Source organism: Oncorhynchus masou, unplaced genomic scaffold (genome assembly GCF_036934945.1).
Source record: "Oncorhynchus masou masou isolate Uvic2021 unplaced genomic scaffold, UVic_Omas_1.1 unplaced_scaffold_744, whole genome shotgun sequence".
Lineage (NCBI taxonomy): Eukaryota > Metazoa > Chordata > Actinopteri > Salmoniformes > Salmonidae > Oncorhynchus > Oncorhynchus masou.
Genome location: NW_027013898.1, coordinates 179,047 through 201,546, shown reverse-complemented (window position 1 = coordinate 201,546; position 22,500 = coordinate 179,047). Strand labels below are relative to the sequence as shown.

At 45.0% G+C, this 22,500-nt stretch overlaps 1 pseudogene; it reads right to left on the bottom strand.

The window, feature by feature from the left end:
* The window catches only part of LOC135537285 (unconventional myosin-XV-like), a 140,287-nt pseudogene that overhangs the window by 112,248 nt on the left and 5,539 nt on the right, over positions 1-22,500 (bottom strand).

Below are 22,500 nucleotides of genomic sequence, written 5' to 3'. Positions count from 1 at the left end.
TGTGTGTGTTTGCGTGCGTGCGTGTGTGTGTGTGTGTCTGTGTGTATGGTGCGTGTGTGTGTTTCTTACTTTAGCAGGTATTTTTCCAGCCGCTGCGAGGGAGGGAAGGAGGAGAGACAGGCGGAGAGGAGGAGCCAACCGCGTTCTGAGTTCTGAGGGTTGACGTTTCGCCACACTTGATTGGCTACCTGTGCCAGGATCTCATCTCGGAGGCTCTGATTGGCCAGTCCTTTCTGGATGATGTAGTTCCCAAACAGGTTCTCCTGAGCTCCGTTCAGGTCGGGGTCCCCCATGAACCTCAGAATCTAGAACAGAGTACAGAGAACACACCATGTTACATACAGTATGGTTCCATGAGAAGACTCTGGCCTACTGGTAAAATGCAGTGGGTACTTCAGGGTTACTCAGGGCAGAGCAAACTTCAGTTGGTGGTACAGTAACTGAAAAAGGTTGGGAACCACTGTTATAGAACGTAGTGTACAATGGAGAGGGTTCTAAAGGTGGGTTCTACAGAGGGTTCTAGAGTATAGTGTACCATAGAGAGGGTTCTAAAGGTGAGTTTTAAATGTGGCTTCTAAAGGTGGGTTCTACAGAGGGTTCTAGATCGTAGTGTTCCATAGAGACAGTTCTAAAGGTGGGTTCTGCAGAGGGTTCTAGATCATAGTGTTCCATATAGAGTGTTCTAAAGGTGGGTTCTATAGAGGGTTCTAGATTGTAGTGTTCCATAGAGACAGTTCTAAAGGTGGGTTCTGCAGAGGGTTCTAGATCATAGTGTTCCATGGAGAGGGTTCTAAATGTGGGTTCTACAGAGGGTTCTAGATTGTAGTGTACCATAGAGAGGGTTCTAAAGGTGGGTTCTACAGAGCGTTCTAGAGCGTAGTGTACCATAGAGAGGGTTCTAAAGGTGGGTTCTACAGAGCGTTCTAGAGCGTAGTGTACCAGCATAAAGACGTCCACCGCTGGCTGATTCAGTTCCTCGTCCACCCGGGTCAGAGAGCGCTCCAACGGAGCAAACAACATCCCAAATAAGGCTTCCTAAACACATCAACACGGATTCACCAACTGAACACTGAGCTCAACATCAAACACACATCAACACGGATTCACCAACTGAACACTGAGCTCAACATCAAACACACATCAACACGGATTCACCAACTGAACACTGAGCTCAACATCAAACACACATCAACACGGATTCACCAACTGAACACTGAGCTCAACATAAACACACGTATTAATAACGGTGTGTTCTCACCCTGAAGATGGTCCTTATGTAGTGAGTGATGAGGTAGTTGTTGATGTTCAACGGCAGAGTCAGCTGAGGATCCACCTGGACCTTAGGGGCCTGGACCAGAGCTAGGCACTCAGAGTGGAGCTCCCTGCCACCTGGACACACAGAGAGATGTGAGGAGCTGGACCAGAGCTAGGCACTCAGAGTGGAGCTCCCTGCCACCTGGACACACAGAGAGAAGTGAGGAGCTGGACCAGAGATAGATAGAGAGATGGGAGGAGCTGGACCAGAGCTAGGCACTCAGAGTGGAGCTCCCTGCCACCTGGACACACAGAGAGATGTGAGGAGCTGGACCAGAGCTAGGCACTCAGAGTGGAGCTCCCTGCCACCTAGACACACAGAGAGATGTGAGGAGCTGGACCAGAGCTAGGCACTCAGAGTGGAGCTCCCTGCCACCTGGACACAAAGAGAGATGTGAGGAGCTGGACCAGAGCTAGGCACTCAGAGTGGAGCTCCCTGCCACCTAGACACACAGAGAGATGTGAGGAGCTGGACCAGAGCTAGGCACTCAGAGTGGAGCTCCCTGCCACCTGGACACACAGAGAGATGTGAGGAGCTGGACCAGAGATAGACAGAGAGATGGGAGGAGCTGGACCAGAGCTAGGCACTCAGAGTGGAGCTCCCTGCCACCTGGACACAAAGAGAGATGTGAGGAGCTGGACCAGAGCTAGGCACTCAGAGTGGAGCTCCCTGCCACGTAGACACACAGAGAGATGTGAGGATCTGGACCAGAGCTAGACACTCAGAGTGGAGCTCCCTGCCACCTAGACACACAGAGAGATGTGAGGAGCTGGACCAGAGACAGACACTCAGAGTGGAGCTCCCTGCCACCTAGACACACAGAGAGATGTGAGGAGCACCAGAGCTAGACAGAGAGATGGGAAGAGCTGGACCAGAGATAGACACTCAGAGTGGAGCTCCCTGCCACCTAGACACACAGAGAGATGTGAGGAATTGGACCAGAGATAGACACTCAGAGTGGAGCTCTCTGCCACCTAGACACACAGAGAGATGTGAGGATCTGGACCAGAGCTAGATACTCAGAGTGGAGCTCCCTGCCACCTAGACACACAGAGAGATGTGAGGAGCTGGACCAGAGCTAGGCACTCAGCGTGGAGCTCCCTGCCACCTAGACACACAGAGAGATGGGAGGAGCTGGACCAGAGCTCAGCAGAGAGATGTGAGGAGCTGGACCAGAGATAGCCACTCAGAGTGGAGCTCCCTGCCACCTAGATACACAGAGAGATGTGAGGAGCTGGACCAGAGCTCAGCAGAGAGATGTGAGGAGCTGGACCAGAGATAGCCACTCAGAGTGGAGCTCCCTGCCACCTAGACACACAGAGAGATGTGAGGAGCTGGACCAAAGCTAGACAGAGAGAAGTGAGGAGCTGGACCAGAGACAGACACTCAGAGTGGAGCTCCCTGCCACCTAGACACACAGAGAGATGTGAGGAGCACCAGAGCTAGACAGAGAGATGGGAGGAGCTGGACCAGAGATATCCACTCAGAGTGGAGCTCCCTTCCACCTAGACACACAGAGAGATGTGAGGAGTTGGACCAGAGATAGACACTCAGAGTGGAGCTCCCTGCCACCTAGACACACAGAGAGATGTGAGGAGTTGGACCAGAGATATCCACTCAGAGTGGAGCTCCCTTCCACCTAGACACACAGAGAGATGTGAGGAGTTGGACCAGAGATAGACACTCAGAGTGGAGCTCCCTGCCACCTAGACACACAGAGAGATGTGAGGAACTGGACCAGAGCTAGACAGAGAGATGTGAGGAGCTGGACCAGAGATAGTGTGCTATTCAGGGTAATAGCCTACCTGCGGTAGCCTGCAGCAGAAACCCCAACTCAGCAGGGATGGGCAGAGTTGTAACGTTCACAACTTCTCTGTTGGCCCGCTCCTACACAGAGGGTTTATAGGTTAGAGGTCAGGGGTCAGTCAAGGGTTCAGATCAAAGCTAGGGTGAAAACACTCAAATGAGGGACAATAGTATTCTATTATTCTGGTATTCTAGAATTCTAATATTCTAGTATTCTATTATCCGAGCATCCTAGAATTCTTAGTATTTTTAGTATTCTAGTATTCTAGTATTCTATTATTCTGGTATTCTAATATTCTAGCATTCCAGTATTCTAATATTGTAGTATTCTAATATTCTTGTATTCTAGTACTATAGTTTTCTAATATTCTAATATTCTAGAATTCTAGTATTCTAATATTCTACTATTCTAATATTCTAGTATTCCAGTATTCTAATATTCTAATATTCTAGTATTCCAGTATTCTAATATTCTAGTGTTCTAGTATTTTATAATTCCAATATTCTATTATTATAATATTCCAGTATTATAATATTATATTATTCTACTATTCTAGGATTCTAGTATTGTTAGATTTCTAGTATTCTAATATTCTAGTATTACAGTATTCTATTATTCTAGTATTCTAATATTCTTGTATTCTAATATTCTAGTATTCTAAAATTCTAGTATTCCATTATTATAATATTCTATTGGTATAATTTTATAATATTCTAGTATTCCATTATTATAAGATTCTAGTAGTGTAGTATTCTATTATTCTGTTATTATAGTATTATATTATTCCATTATTATAGTACTCTATCATTCTAGTATTATATTATTATAGAATTCCATTATTATAATAGTATAATATTCTTGTATTCCATTTGTCTAATATTCTAATATTCTTGTATTCTAATATTCTAGTATTCTAATATTCTAGTATTCCACCATTATAATATTATAGTATTCTAGTATTTTATTTTTATAGTATTCCAGTATTCCATTATTATAAAATCCATTATTATAGTATTATATTATTATAGTATTCTAGTATTATATTATTCCAGTATTATAGTATTATATTTTTCTAATATTATATTATTCCATTATTATAATATTATAATATTCTAGTATTCCATTTTTCTAATATTATAACATTCTAGTATTCTAATATTCTAATATTGTAGTATTCTAATATTCTAGTATTGTAATGTTCTAGTATTCTAATATTCTAGTTTTCCATTTTTATAATATTCTAGTATTCAGGTACTAGAATATTCTATTATGTCAGTAATCCATTATTATAATATTCTAGTGTTCTGGTATTCTATTATTATTGTATTATAATAATCCAGTATTCTAGTATTCTAATTGCCCAGTATTCCATTATTGTGATATTATAGTATCATTGACGTTCTTCGTTTGAGCAAGAAAGTCGGAGCCAAACAGCGTATGGTTACTCATGTTTTTAATGAAACAAAATCCCGATTACATAAAAATACTGAGACAAATACAAAAACAACAAAACGGAACGTGAAACCCAAATACAGCCTATCTGGTGAAACTACACAGAGACAGGAACAATCACCCACACCATACAAATAGTGAAACCCATTATTAAAGTATTCGGTTCCCAATCAGAGACAACGAGAATCACCTGACTCTGATTGAGAACCGCCTAGTATAGGCAGCCAAACCTATGCAACACCCCTACTCAGCCGCAATCCCAATAACTAAAAAACCCCAACACGAAATACAATAACATAAACCCATGTCACACCCTGGCCTGACCAACTAATTAACGAAAACACAAAATACTAAGACCAAGGCGTGACAATTATAGTATTCTATTATTCTAGTATTCTTAGTATTTTTAGTAGTCTAGTAGTCTGGTATTCTTGTATTCTATTATTATAGAATTCTAGTATATTCTAGTATTCTAGTCTTCTTGTATTATAATATTCTAGTATTCCATTATCACAATATTATAATATTCTAGTATTCTAATAATCCAGTATTCTAATATTCTAGTATTATAATATTCTAGTATTCTAGTGTTATAATACTCTAATATTCTAGTATTCTAGTATTCTAATATTCTAGTATTCTGTTATTCAAATATTATAATATTATAATATTTTAATATTCTGGTTTGCCATTATTATAATATTCTATTATTCTAGTATTATAAAAATATAGTATTCCATTATTATAATATTCTAATATTCCTTTATTATTGTATTAAAAAATTCTAGTATTCTATTATTCTAGTATTATAATAATCCATCATTATTGTATTCTAATATTCTAGTATTCTATTATTCTAGTATTCTATTATTCTAGTATTCTATTATTCTAATATGTACTATTGTTAACCTTTATTTAACTAGACAAGTCAGTTAAGTCAGTTAAGAACAAATTCTTATTTTCAATGACGGCCTAGGAACAGTGGGTTAACTGCCTGTTCAGGGGCAGAACGACAGATTTCTACCTTGTCAGCTCGTGGGTTTGAACTTGCAACCTTATTATTATATTATTCTGGTATTATAATATTATAATATTATATTATTCTGGTATTATAATGTTCTAATATTATAGTGTGCTATGATTCCATTATTCCATTATTCTAGTATTCGGTTATTCTAGTATTTTATTATTCTAGTATTCTAGTATTCCTGTATTTTATTTTTCCAACTCTCAACAGTAAGTTACCCTGACAGAGTTAGCAGAAATAACCCTCCCCCCCCAAGAAGCTGCCCATCCCTGATACACAGAATATATTTTCATAAGCGCAAGGTGATTGAAAGAGACTGGTTAGAATGTCTGACTGAAATACAAATCCACCTTTTTCCCCACAGTTTACTGATGTTTAAATTTGTTGATGAAACCCGGGACATGTGGTCAAAGGGTCAAAGTGCGGGACTGTCACGTACATTCCGGGACACGTGGTAATACTAATTAACCAATCAGAGGTGGAGTCAGAAGGAAAGGGACAAGGTCTTTACCTCCTCTATCCTCCTAAACTCCTCCTCGGCTCTCCTGATTGGCTCGATCTCCGCCTGAAAGGAATCCAAACATTAAACACTCATCACTCAATCCTTCCATCCCTTCTGTTTCGGACCCTGGTGTGTGTGTGTGTGTGTGTGTGAGAACAGAGTCATCCTATCCACTCACACAGGCTCTCCCCTCTCCTGTTACTTACTGTGTGTTACTGTGTGTAGTTGTGAAGTGTGTGTGTGTGGTGTGTGTGTGCGGTGTCTGTGTGTGTGTGTGTGTGTGTGTGTGTGTTACCTTCATATAGCTTCGACGGTTGATGTAGAGCAACACGATGGAACGGAACTTGATGAGGTACTTCCTCTTCAGAGCAAACCTCTTCCTGTTTACAGAGAGACAGGGTCTGACTGGCTATTTAGAGAGAGACAAGCTCCGATAAACTGTTTACAGAAAGACATGCTTTGATTGGCTGTTTACAGAGAGAGAGGGTTTGATTGGACAAAACCATAAGAACTTTACAGAGAGACAGGGTTTGATTGGACAAAACCATAAGAACTTTACAGAAGGAACAAAGTGTGTGTGTGTGTGTGTGTGTGTGTGTGTGTGTGTGTGTGTGTGTGTGTGTGTGTGTGTGTGTGTGTGTGTGTTACCTTGCCAGGTGTCCTCTACAGAAGGTCTGTAGTTGAATCATGGTGTTTCGGAACTTGTTCCGTCTCTTCCTGATGAAGTACAGCCGTGTGTAACGCTGCAGGGTCACGGCAGACACGTGGAACACCAGATCACGCTTCCACTCCATCAGTTGGTACAGCTCCTCCTTCAGGAACATCTACACATGGGGACACTAGATCACCCTTCCTCTCCTACAGCTCCTCCTTCAGGAACATCTACACATGGGGACACTAGATCACCCTTCCTCTCCTAGAGCTCCTCCTTCAGGAACATCTACACATGGGGACTCTAGATCACCCTTCCTCTCCTAGAGCTCATCCTTCAGGAACATCTACACATGGGGATCACTAGATCACCCTTCCTCTCCTAGAGCTCATCCTTCAGGAACATCTACACATGGGGACACTAGATCACCCTTCCTCTCCTACAGCTCCTCCTTCAGGAACATCTACACATGGGGACACTAGATCACCCTTCCTCTCCTATAGCTCCTCCTTCAGGAACATCTACACATGGGGACACTAGATCACCCTTCCTCTCCTAGAGCTCCTTCTTCAGGAACATCTACACATGGGGATCACTAGATTACCCTACCTCTCCTAGAGCTCCTCCTTCAGGAACATCTACACATGGGGACAGTAGATCACCCTTCCTCTCCTACAGCTTCTCCTTCAGGAACATCTACACATGGGGACACTAGATCACCCTTCCTCTCCTACAGCTGGTACAGCTCCTCCTTCAGGAACATCTACACATGGGGACACTAGATCACCCTTCCTCTCCTAGAGCTGGTACAGCTCCTCCTTCAGGAACATCTACACATGGGGACACTAGATCACCCTTCCTCTGCTACAGCTCCTCCTTCAGGAACATCTACACATGGGGACACTAGATCACCCTTCCTCTCCTAGAGCTCATCCTTCAGGAACATCTACACATGGGGACACTAGATCACCCTTCCTCTCCTACAGCTCCTCCTTCAGGAACATCTACACATGGGGACACTAGATCACCCTTCCTCTGCTACAGCTCCTCCTTCAGGAACATCTACACATGGGGACACTAGATCACCCTTCCTCTCCTAGAGCTCATCCTTCAGGAACATCTACACATGGGGACACTAGATCACCCTTCCTCTCCTACAGCTCCTCCTTCAGGAACATCTACACATGGGGACACTAGATCACCCTTCCTCTCCTAGAGCTGGTACAGCTCCTCCTTCAGGAATATCTACACATGGGAACACTAGATCACCCTTCCTCTCCTAAAGCTCCTCCTTCAGGAACATCTACACATGGGGATCACTAGATCACCCTTCCTCTCCTAGAGCTCTTCCTTCAGGAACATCTACACATGGGGACACAAGATCACCCTTCCTCTCCTACAGCTCCTCCTTCAGGAACATCTACACATGGGGATCACTAGATCACCCTTCCTCTCCTAGAGCTCCTCCTTCAGGAACATCTACACATGGGGACACTAGATCACCCTTCCTCTCCTACAGCTCCTCCTTCAGGAACATCTACACATGGAGACTCTAGATCACCCTTCCTCTCCTACAGCTCCTCCTTCAGGAACATCTACAAATGGGGACACAAGATCACCCTTCCTCTCCTACAGCTCCTCCTTCAGGAACATCTACACATGGGGACTCTAGAACACCCTTCCTCTCATACAGCTCCTCCTTCAGGAACATCTACACATGGGTATCACTAGATCACCCTTCCTCTCCTACAGTTGGTACAGCTCCTCCTTCAGGAACATCTACACATAGGGACTCTAGATCACCCTTCCTCTCCAACAGCTCCTCCTTCAGGAACATCTACACATAGGGACTCTAGATCACCCTTCCTCTCCAACAGCTCCTCCTTCAGGAACATCTACACATGGGGACACTAGATCACCCTTCCTCTCCTACAGCTGGTACAGCTCCTCCTTCAGAAACATCTACACATAGGGACTCTAGATCACCCTTCCTCTCCAACAGCTCCTCCTTCAGAAACATCTACACATGGGGACTCTAGATCACCCTTCCTCTCCAACAGCTTCTCCTTCAGGATAATCTAAACATGGGGATCAGTAGATTACCCTTCCTCTCCTACAGCTCCTCCTTCAGGAACATCTACACATGGGGACACTAGATCACCCTTCCTCTCCTAGAGCTGGTACAGCTCCTCCTTCAGAAACATCTACACATAGGGACACTAGATCACCCTTCCTCTCCAACAGCTCCTCCTTCAGAAACATCTACACATGGGGACACTAGATTACCCTTCCTCTCCTACAGCTCCTCCTTCAGGAACATCTACACATGGGGATCAGTAGATTACCCTTCCTCTCCTACAGCTCCTCCTTCAGGAACATCTACACATGGGGACACTAGATCACCCTTCCTCTCCTAGAGCTCCTCCTTCAGGAACATCTACACATGGGGACTCTAGATCACCCTTCCTCTCCTACAGCTCCTCCTTCAGGAACATCTACACATGGGGACACTAGATCACCCTTCCTCTCCTACAGCTCCTCCTTCAGGAACATCTACACATGGGGACACTAGATCACCCTTCCTCTCCAACAGCTCCTCCTTCAGGAACATCTACACATGGGGACACTAGATCACCCTTCCTCTCCAACAGCTCCTCCTTCAGGAACATCTACACATGGGGATCACTAGATCACCCTTCCTCTCCTACAGCTCCTCCTTCAGGAACATCTACACATGGGGACACTAGATCACCCTTCCTCTCCAACAGCTCCTCCTTCAGGAACATCTACACATGGGGACTCTAGATCACCCTTCCTCTCCTACAGCTGGTACAGCTCCTCCTTCAGGAACATCTACACATGGGGACACTAGATCACCCTTCCTCTCCTACAGCTGGTACAGCTCCTCCTTCAGGAACATCTACACATGGGGACACTAGATCACCCTTCCTCTCCAACAGCTCCTCCTTCAGGAACATCTACACATGGGGACACTAGATCACCCTTCCTCTCCTACAGCTGGTACAGCTCCTCCTTCAGGAACATCTACACATGGGGATACTAGATCACCCTTCCTCTCCTACAGCTCCTCCTTCAGGAACATCTACACATGGGGACACTAGATCACCCTTCCTCTCCTACAGCTCCTCCTTCAGGAACATCTACACATGTGGACTCTAGATCACCCTTCCTCTCCTACAGCTCCTCCTTCAGGAACATCTACACATGGGGATCACTAGATCACCCTTCCTCTCCTACAGCTCCTCCTTCAGGAACATCTACACATGGGGACACTAGATCACCCTTCCTCTCCTAGAGCTCCTCCTTCAGGAACATCTACACATGGGGACACTAGATCACCCTTCCTCTCCTAGAGCTTCTCCTTCAGTAACATCTACACATGGGGATCACTAGATTACCCTACCTCTCCAACTTCGCAAGTCAGTTAAGAACAAATTCTTATTTACAATGACTACAGCAGTCAAACCTGGACGACGCTGGGACAATTGTGAGCTGCCCTATGGGACTCTCCATCAAGGCCGGTTGTGGTGCAGCTGGAATCAAACCATGGTGTCTGTAGTGACGAGTCTAGCGCTGAGATGCAGTGCCTTAGAGCGCTGCGTCACTCGAGAAACCACAAATACAGGTGTGCCAAGCTTGCAGCGTCATACCCAAGAAGACTCGAGGCTGTACTCCCTGTCAAAGGTGCTTCAACAAAGTACTGACTAAAGTGTCTGAATCCTTTAAAAAATAATACATTTGCAAAAAACATTACTTTGTCAATATGAGATATTGTGTATAGATTGATCAGGATTTAAAATAAAATAAACTGTATAAGGCTGTAATGTAACAAAATGGGGAAAAAGTGAAGGGGTCTGAATACTTTCCGAATGCACTGTATACAGGAGGACATGTGTCTGTATACAGGAGGACATGTGTCTGTATACAGGAGGACATGTGTCTGTATACAGGAGGACATGTGTCTGTATACAGGAGGACATGTATCTGTATACAGGAGGACATGTGTCTGTATACAGGAGGACATGTGTCTGTATACAGGAGGACATGTGTCTGAATACAGGAGGACATGTGTCTGAATACAGGAGGACATGTGTCTGTATACAGGAGGACATGTGTCTGAATACAGGAGGACATGTGTCTGTATACAGGAGGACATGTGTCTGAATACAGGAGGACATGTGTCTGAATACAGGAGGACATGTGTCTGAATACAGGAGGACATGTGTCTGAATACAGGAGGACATGTGTCTGAATACAGGAGGACATGTGTCTGTATACAGGAGGACATGTGTCTGAATACAGGAGGACATGTGTCTGAATACAGGAGGACATGTGTCTGTATACAGGAGGACATGTGTCTGAATACAGGAGGACATGTGTCTGAATACAGGAGGACATGTGTCTGTATACAGGAGGACATGTGTCTGAATACAGGAGGACATGTGTCTGAATACAGGAGGACATGTGTCTGTATACAGGAGGACATGTGTCTGAATACAGGAGGACATGTGTCTGTATACAGGAGGACATGTGTCTGAATACAGGAGGACATGTGTCTGAATACAGGAGGACATGTGTCTGAATACAGGAGGACATGTGTCTGTATACAGGAGGACATGTGTCTGAATACAGGAGGACATGTGTCTGAATACGTATGTCTGAATACAGGAGGACATGTGTCTGAATACAGGAGGACATGTGTCTGAATACAGGAGGACATGTGTCTGAATACAGGAGGACATGTGTCTGTATACAGGAGGACATGTGTCTGTATACAGGAGGACATGTGTCTGAATACAGGAGGACATGTGTCTGTATACAGGAGGACATGTGTCTGTATACAGGAGGACATGTGTCTGAATACGTATGTCTGAATACAGGAGGACATGTGTCTGTATACAGGAGGACATGTGTCTGAATACAGGAGGACATGTGTCTGTATACAGGAGGACATGTGTCTGTATACAGGAGGACATGTGTATGTATACAGGAGGACATGTGTCTGAATACAGGAGGACATGTGTCTGAATACAGGAGGACATGTGTCTGTATACAGGAGGACATGTGTCTGAATACAGGAGGACATGTGTCTGAATACAGGAGGACATGTGTCTGTATACAGGAGGACATGTGTCTGAATACAGGAGGACATGTGTCTGAATACAGGAGGACATGTGTCTGAATACAGGAGGACATGTGTCTGTATACAGGAGGACATGTGTCTGAATACAGGAGGACATGTGTCTGAATACAGGAGGACATGTGTCTGAATACAGGAGGACATGTGTCTGTATACTGGAGGACATGTGTATGAATACAGGAGGACATGTGTCTGAATACAGGAGGACATGTGTCTGAATACAGGAGGACATGTGTCTGAATACAGGAGGACATGTGTCTGAATACAGGAGGACATGTGTCTGTATACAGGAGGACATGTGTCTGTATACAGGAGGACATGTGTCTGAATACTGGAGGACATGTGTCTGTATACAGGAGGACATGTGTCTGTATACAGGAGGACATGTGTCTGAATACAGGAGGACATGTGTCTGAATACGTATGTCTGTATACAGGAGGACATGTGTCTGTATACAGGAGGACATGTGTCTGAATACAGGAGGACATGTGTCTGAATACGTATGTCTGTATACAGGAGGACATGTGTCTGAATACGTATGTCTGTATACAGGAGGACATGTGTCTGAATACGTATGTCTGTATACAGGAGGACATGTGTCTGAATACGTATGTCTGTATACAGGAGGACATGTGTCTGTATACAGGAGGACATGTGTCTGAATACAGGATGACATGTGTCTGAATACAGGAGGACATGTGTCTGAATACAGGAGGACATGTGTCTGAATACAGGAGGACATGTGTCTGAATACAGGAGGACATGTGTCTGAATACAGGAGGACATGTGTCTGTATACAGGAGGACATGTGTCTGAATACAGGAGGACATGTGTCTGAATACTGGAGGACATGTGTCTGAATACAGGAGGACATGTGTCTGAATACAGGAGGACATGTGTCTGTATACAGGAGGACATGTGTCTGTATACAGGAGGACATGTGTCTGAATACAGGAGGACATGTGTCTGTATACAGGAGGACATGTGTCTGAATACAGGAGGACATGTGTCTGAATACAGGAGGACATGTGTCTGTATACAGGAGGACATGTGTCTGTATACAGGAGGACATGTGTCTGAATACGTATGTCTGTATACAGGAGGACATGTGTCTGTATACGTATGTCTGTATACAGGAGGACATGTGTCTGAATACGTATGTCTGTATACAGGAGGACATGTGTCTGTATACAGAAGGACATGTGTCCGAATACAGGAGGACATGTGTCTGAATACAGGAGGACATGTGTCTGAATACAGGAGGACATGTGTCTGTATACAGGAGGACATGTGTCTGAATACAGGAGGACGTGTGTCTGAATACAGGAGGACATGTGTCTGTATACAGGAGGACATGTGTCTGAATACAGGAGGACATGTGTCTGAATACAGGAGGACATGTGTCTGAATACAGGAGGACATGTGTCTGTATACAGGAGGACTTGTGTCTGTATACAGGAGGACATGTGTCTGTATACAGGAGGACATGTGTCTGAATACAGGAGGACATGTGTCTGAATACAGGAGGACATGTGTCTGAATACAGGAGGACATGTGTCTGTATACAGGAGGACTTGTGTCTGTATACAGGAGGACATGTGTCTGAATACAGGAGGACATGTGTCTGAATACAGGAGGACATGTGTCTGAATACAGGAGGACATGTGTCTGTATACTGGAGGACATGTGTCTGTATACAGGAGGACATGTGTCTGTATACAGGAGGACATGTGTCTGTATACAGGAGGACATGTGTCTGAATACAGGAGGACATGTGTCTGTATACAGGAGGACATGTGTCTGTATACAGGAGGACATGTGTCTGTATACAGGAGGACATGTGTCTGTATACAGGAGGACATGTGTCTGAATACAGGAGGACATGTGTCTGTATACAGGAGGACATGTGTCTGAATACAGGAGGACATGTGTCTGTATACAGGAGGACATGTGTCTGTATACAGGAGGACATGTGTCTGTATACAGGAGGACATGTGTCTGAATACTGGAGGACATGTGTCTGTATACAGGAGGACATGTGTCTGTATACAGGAGGACATGTGTCTGAATACAGGAGGACATGTGTCTGAATACAGGAGGACATGTGTCTGAATACAGGAGGACATGTGTCTGAATACAGGAGGACATGTGTCTGAATACAGGAGGACATGTGTCTGAATACAGGAGGACATGTGTCTGAATACAGGAGGACATGTGTCTGTATACTGGAGGACATGTGTATGAATACAGGAGGACATGTGTCTGAATACAGGAGGACATGTGTCTGAATACAGGAGGACATGTGTCTGAATACAGGAGGACATGTGTCTGAATACAGGAGGACATGTGTCTGTATACTGGAGGACATGTGTATGAATACAGGAGGACATGTGTCTGAATACAGGAGGACATGTGTCTGAATACAGGAGGACATGTGTCTGAATACAGGAGGACATGTGTCTGTATACTGGAGGACATGTGTATGAATACAGGAGGACATGTGTCTGAATACAGGAGGACATGTGTCTGAATACAGGAGGACATGTGTCTGAATACAGGAGGACATGTGTCTGTATACTGGAGGACATGTGTATGAATACAGGAGGACATGTGTCTGAATACAGGAGGACATGTGTCTGTATACAGGAGGACATGTGTCTGTATACAGGAGGACATGTGTCTGAATACAGGAGGACATGTGTCTGTATACAGGAGGACATGTGTCTGAATACAGGAGGACATGTGTCTGAATACTGGAGGACATGTGTCTGAATACAGGAGGACATGTGTCTGAATACAGGAGGACATGTGTCTGAATACAGGAGGACATGTGTCTGTATACAGGAGGACATGTGTCTGAATACAGGAGGACATGTGTCTGAATACAGGAGGACATGTGTCTGTATACAGGAGGACATGTGTCTGAATACAGGAGGACATGTGTCTGAATACAGGAGGACATGTGTCTGAATACAGGAGGACATGTGTCTGAATACAGGAGGACATGTGTCTGTATACAGGAGGACATGTGTCTGTATACAGGAGGACATGTGTCTGTATACAGGAGGACATGTGTCTGAATACAGGAGGACATGTGTCTGAATACAGGAGGACATGTGTCTGTATACAGGAGGACATGTGTCTGAATACAGGAGGACATGTGTCTGAATACAGGAGGACATGTGTCTGTATACAGGAGGACATGTGTCTGAATACGTATGTATGTATACAGGAGGACATGTGTCTGTATACAGGAGGACATGTGTCTGAATACAGGAGGACATGTGTCTGTATACAGGAGGACATGTGTCTGAATACAGGAGGACATGTGTCTGAATACAGGAGGACATGTGTCTGAATACAGGAGGACATGTGTCTGAATAAGTATGTCTGTATACAGGAGGACATGTGTCTGAATAAGTATGTATGTATACAGGAGGACATGTGTCTGTATACAGGAGGACATGTGTCTGAATACAGGAGGACATGTGTCTGTATACAGGAGGACATGTGTCTGAATACAGGAGGACATGTGTCTGAATACAGGAGGACATGTGTCTGAATACAGGAGGACATGTGTCTGAATACAGGAGGACATGTGTCTGAATACAGGAGGACATGTGTCTGAATACAGGAGGACATGTGTCTGAATACAGGAGGACATGTGTCTGTATACAGGAGGACATGTGTCTGTATACAGGAGGACATGTGTCTGTATACAGGAGGACATGTGTCTGAATACAGGAGGACATGTGTCTGTATACAGGAGGACATGTGTCTGAATACAGGAGGACATGTGTCTGAATACAGGAGGACATGTGTCTGAATACAGGAGGACATGTGTCTGAATACAGGAGGACATGTGTCTGTATACAGGAGGACTTGTGTCTGTATACAGGAGGACATGTGTCTGAATACAGGAGGACATGTGTCTGAATACAGGAGGACATGTGTCTGAATACAGGAGGACTTGTGTCTGAATACAGGAGGACATCTGTCTGAATACGTATGTCTGAATACAGGAGGACATGTGTCTGAATACAGGAGGACATGTGTCTGTATACAGGAGGACATGTGTCTGAATACAGGAGGACATGTGTCTGAATACAGGAGGACATGTGTCTGAATACAGGAGGACATGTGTCTGAATACGGGAGGACATGTGTCTGAATACAGGAGGACATGTGTCTGAATAAGTATGTATGTATACAGGAGGACATAAGTCTTTGTTAGGCACATGTTCGCACTTCCTCAAATCGTTTGGAGAAAACTTCCTGTCTATTTTAATTCAGCTATGTTCAATTCTAATCTTCATACTATAAAACAAAAATATCAAATAATTCCTAGGAATTCTGAGCAAATCTTGTCTGCTAAATGAACTATTTTGGCCCACAGCCATATGGCATAGCATTTGACCCTGCTGGCTGTCTATGAACATTTGAACATTTTGGCCATGTTCTGTTATCATCTCCACCCGGCACAGCCAGAAGAGGACTGGCCACCCCTCATAGCCTGGTTCCTCTCTAGGTTTCTTCCTAGGTTTTGGCCTTTCTAGGGAGTTTTTCTAGCCACTGTGCTTCTACACCTGCATTGCTTGCTGTTTGAGGTTTTAGGCTGGATTTCTGAACAGCACTTTGAGATATCAGCTGATGTAAGAAGGGCTTTATAAATACATTTGATTTGATTTGAGGGCCAGATCAGGGCCTAAGACGCTGTTCTTCTGAAATAGACTACATTTTCTTCATATCATGTCTCTTTGGATCTAAAATCAATGTATTCAGTGTGATGGTGTAGGCTGTATGACATGGATCTATTAGACAATGACCAATCACCAGCTGACAAAATGTCATGACCACCACAGCCCTACACACCGACAATTATATTGACCATAATTGTCCATCCAACGTTTGTGATTTTTTATCTTTGTAGACCAACATTCAAAAGGCACTCGCATATCTAAGCAAACTTTTCTCTGCAGGTGCATGGCAACAGTTGAACGAGAGGAATGAAAAAAAGATGAATGAAAAAGGAAACCTTGACACTGATCCTTAATAAGCTTTGCGTATCGGCCTCACGGCCTTCGTCAGAGCTTTTGTTTTTTAAAATTAGCACCTTTATGTCGACCACACCCACATCCGTTCCACGCATGGATAGGGGTTGGAGGATTGTGATTTTTTTTAATCTATGTATACCAGCCTGCGATACCCTAACCACTCATGTTCAAATTAATCAAATGCAATGCTTCTTATGAAGCCCCTTTTTCCATTAGCCATTTACAGTTACCCAACCTAAAACCCCACAAAGCAAGCAATGCAGAGCCACAGTGGATAGGAAGAACCAGGAAGAACCTAGGAAGAATGTAGGAAGAACCAGGAAGAACCAGGAAGAATGTAGGAAGAACCTAGGAACAATCTAGGAAGAATCTAGGAAGAACATAGGAAAACCAGGAAGAGTCTAGGAAGAACCAGAAAGAACCTAGGAAGAACCAGGAAGTTCATTGGAAGAACCTAGGAAGAAACAGGAAGAAGCTAGGAAGAACCAGGAAGAAACAGGAAGAAGCTAGGAAGAACCAGGAAGAACCTTGGAAGAACCTAGGAAGAAACAGGAAGAACCTAGGAAGAACCTAGGAACAATCTAGGAAGAATCTAGGAAGAACCAGGAAGAACCTTGGAAGAACCTAGGAAGAAACAGGAAGAATCTAGGAAGAACCTAGGAAAAAACAGGAAGAACCAGAAAGAATCTAGGAAAAACCAAGAAGAACATAGGAAGAACTTAGGAAGAACCAGGAGGATCCTAGGAACAACTTAGGAAGAACCAGGAATAATCCTATAAAGGAAACAGGCTCTGGGGGCCAGTCCTCTTCTTCTCTTTTGGCAGCTCACCTTGGTAAATCCTAATTGGTATGTACCAGGTTGAAGAGAACAGAGTTGATAGATCATCTCAACACAGCCCCTCCCCCCTCCTCACCTTGGTAACTGCTACTTGGTATGTTCCAGGTTTAACAGGACAGATCATCTCAACACAGCCCCCCCCCCCTCCTCACCTTGGTAACTCCTAATTGGTATGTACCAGGTTGAAGAGAACAGAGTTGATAGATCATCTCAACACAGCCCCTCCCCCCTCCTCACCTTGGTAACTGCTACTTGGTATGTTCCAGGTTTAACAGGACAGATCATCTCAACACAGCCCCCCCCCCTCCTCACCTTGGTAACTCCTACTTGGTATGTTCCAGGTTTAACAGGACAGAGTTTATGGATCATCTCAACACAGGTCTCCCCGTCTGCTGGAGGTACCTCCTTTAGACACAGTAACGCCTTGTACCTGAGGAACACACACACACTTTATATGTAGTACAGCAGCACCGTTCCTAGTCTCTTGAAGATATCCTGTACAACAGACCAGGGGACATACCACCTCCTAGGAGACCACAGGAGAGATTCATGGACAACACTGATCTCAGACCAGAGGAAGTACCACCTCCTAGGAGACCACAGGAGAGATTCATGGACAACACTGATCTCAGACCAGAGGAAGTACCACCTCCTAGGAGACCACAGGAGAGATTCATGGACAACACTGATCTCAGACCAGAGGAAGTACCACCTCCTAGGAGACCACAGGAGAGATTCATGGACAACACTGATCTCAGACCAGAGGAAGTACCACCTCCTAGGAGACCACAGGAGAGATTCATGGACAACACTGATCTCAGACCAGAGGAAGTACCACCTCCTAGGAGACCACAGGAGAGATTCATGGACAACACTGATCTCAGACCAGGGGACATACCACCTCCTAGGAGACCACAGGAGAGATTCATGGACAACACTGATCTCAGACCAGGGGACATACCACCTCCTAGGAGACCACAGGAGAGATTCATGGACAACACTGATCTCAGACCAGAGGAAGTAACACCTCTTGGAAGACTAAAGAAGTGATTCATGGACAACACTGGTCTCAGACCAGAGGAAGTAGCACCTCTTGGAAGACTAAAGAAGTGATTCATGGACAACACTGGGCCGCCAAAAGCAAAGAAGTGAGTGATGCCACTAAAGGCTGTGACTTCCTGTCATGTGACCCACCTGTTGAGGAATTGGTAGAAGGGTATTCTGATTGGGTATCCCTCCTTCCTGATGCGTATGGTCTCCAGGATACCAGAGTAACGTAGTTGAGTCTTCACCAGCTCCGTCTCAAACTGGCCCGGCTCCTTGTGCTGGTTTGGCTTGATGCAACGTACAAAGTACGGGTTACATCTGTAGAGACACACTTAGAATGTAAAACCTTTAACCTTAGCATGAGGAACGTAGAACCCTATAATGCTGTACTCAGAACTCTAGAACCCCAGAACTCGGAAGCCCAGAACACTGTAATTAGAACCATAGAATGCTGGACAGGATCTAGTCTTCAAAATTCTATGGCACCAATTGGGGGCACACAATGGTTGAATGAACGTTGTTTCCACGTCATTTCAACGTGGAATAGACATTGAATTGTCCGTGCCGAGTGGCTAGGCAGTATATAACGCCAGAACCCCCAGAACCCTGACCTCTCCATCTTCTCCACCAGGTCCTGTAGACTACTCTGGAACTTGGCGCTGACGGTGTTGCCGGCGAGGCGGCGGGCGGTGGAGCCCCTCCTGGCGGCAGAACGCTGCTGAGACGCCAGACCCTCACTGTGTTGGAGGAACAGGTTGGACACCATGCGGTTCTTACTCCTACTGAACAGCTCCAGAACGTCCTGACGCACCAGGTCAAAGTTCTTATGGAGGAACTTATGCACCTAGAACAGGGGGAGGGGGGATAATGTTAGGAGGACACCAACCGGGGGAGGGTGGATAATGTTAGGAGAACATCAACATGGGGAGGATAGATAATGTTAGGAGAACATCAACAGGGGGAGGGGGGATAATGTTAGGAGGACATCAACAGGGGGAGGGGAGATAATGTTAGGAGAACATCAACATGGGGAGGATAGATAATGTTAGGAGAACATCAACAGGGGGAGGATAGATAATGTTAGGAGGACATCAACAGGGGGAGGGGAGATAATGTTAGGAGGACATCAACATGGGGAGGATAGATAATGTTAGGAGAACATCAACAGGGGGAGGGGGGATAATGTTAGGAGGACACCAACAGGGGGAGGGGGATAATGTTAGGAGAACATCAACATGGGGAGGATAGATAATGTTAGGAGGACATCAACATGGGGAGGATAGATAATGTTAGGAGAACATCAACAGGGGGAGGGGAGATAATGTTAGGAGAACATCAACAGGGGATGGGAGATAATGTTAGGAGAACATCAACAGGGGATGGGAGATAATGTTAGGAGGACATCAACAGGGGGAGGGGAGATAATGTTAGGAGAACATCAACATGGGGAGGATAGATAATGTTAGGAGAACATCAACAGGGGGAGGGGAGATAATGTTAGGAGAACATCAACAGGGGGAGGATAGATAATGTTAGGAGGACATCAACATGGGGAGGATAGATAATGTTAGGAGAACATCAACAGGGGGAGGGGAGATAATGTTAGGAGGACATCAACAGGGGGAGGGGGGATAATGTTAGGAGAACATCAACCGGGGGAGGGGGATAATGTTAGGAGGACATCAACAGGGGGAGGATAGATAATGTTAGGAGAACATCAACAGGGGGAGGGAAGAAAATGTTAGGAGGACATCAACATGGGGAGGATAGATAATGTTAGGAGAACATCAACAGGGGGAGGGGAGATAATGGTAGGAGAACATCAACAGGGGAGGGGAGATAATGTTAGAACATCAACAGGGGAGGGGGATAATGTTAGGAGAACATCAACATGGGGAGGATAGATAATGTTAGGAGGACATCAACATGGGGAGGATAGATAATGTTAGGAGAACATCAACAGGGGAGGGGAGATAATGTTAGAACATCAACAGGGGAGGGGAGATAATGTTAGGAGAACATCAACAGGGGGAGGGGGGATAATGTTAGGAGAACATCAACAGGGGGAGGGGAGATAATGTTAGGAGAACATCAACAGGGGGAGGGAGATAATGTTAGGAGAACATCAACAGGGGAGGGGAGATAATGTTAGGAGAACATCAACAGGGGGAAGGGGGATAATGTTAGGAGAACATCAACAGGGGGAGGGGGGATAATGTTAGGAGAACATCAACAGGGGGAGGGGAGATAATGTTAGGAGAACATCAACAGGGGGAGGGGGATAATGTTAGGAGAACATCAACAGGGGGAGGGGGGATAATGTTAGGAGAACATCAACAGGGGGAGGGGGATAGTGTTAGGAGAACATCAACAGGGGGAGGGGAGATAATGTTAGGAGAACATCAACAGGGGGAGGGAAGAAAATGTTAGGAGGACATCAACATGGGGAGGATAGATCATGTTAGAACATCAACAGGGGGAGGGGAGATAATGTTAGGAGAACATCAACAGGGGGAGGGGGGATAATGTTAGGAGAACATCAACAGGGGGAGGGGGGATAATGTTAGGAGAACATCAACAGGGGGAGGATAGATAATGTTAGAACATCAACAGGGGAGGGGAGATAATGTTAGGAGAACATCAACATGGGGAGGATAGATAATGTTAGGAGAACATCAACAGGGGGAGGGGAGATAACGTTAGGGGAACATCAACATGGGAACGATAGAATGGATTGTATTATTACTTCAGGTGTGTGTGTGTGTGTGTGTGTGTGTGTGTGTGTGTGTGTGTGTGTGTGTGTGTGTGTGTGTGTGTGTGTGTGTGTGTGTGTGTGTGTGCGTGTGTGTGCGTGTGTGTGTGTGTGTGTTTACTTGGTATGTGACTTTCCCAGCGTAGTGTTTCAGTGTGAACTCTGGGAGGGGCATCTTTGGCCGGGCATACAGATCGCTGTTCCCATGGTGATAGTTGCACTTCTGGAGGAAGGTGTGGTCTGTCGCCTTGTCGACAGGACAACAGGAAGTTACAGTCCGGAGTCACAGAGTTACGAGACTAGGGCTGTTTCTAACTCGCGTAGTTGGTCCCCGTTATTTACAATTCTTCCTTCATTTAAGCAAAGACTTCTGGGATATTAGAATTCTATTTTCTTAACCTTTGTTTATGTTCAACCTAGGTGACACACAGGAAGTGACGTGGCTACCTGGGGGAAGCCGCACTGGTCATCCAGGATCCTCAGTATCCCATGAGGCTTAGCGGCGATGAGGTTGATGACGGCCTGGTTGTCGCTGAAGGGAAGCTCTTGCCAGCTGATCTGCTCCCGGATGTACTCCTCCTGCAGGAAACAGCGGACATACCGGCTCAGAACACGGACGCCATTTTGGGTCAAGGCCAATGGAGGGCATGGCTTCATATGTGCCTGGAACCATGCCAGTTGCACCGTGAAATGGCTTTTTTACAAAACCCTTAACCAACGATGCAGTTTTAAGAAATAGAGTTAAGAAAATATTTACTAAATAAACAAAATATAGATTTTTTAAATAAAAAGTAACACAATAAAATAACAATACCGAGGCTATATACAGGGGGGTAGCAGTACAGAGTCAATGTTTAGGGAAACAGGTTCGTCACAGTAATTTGGGGGAGGGGG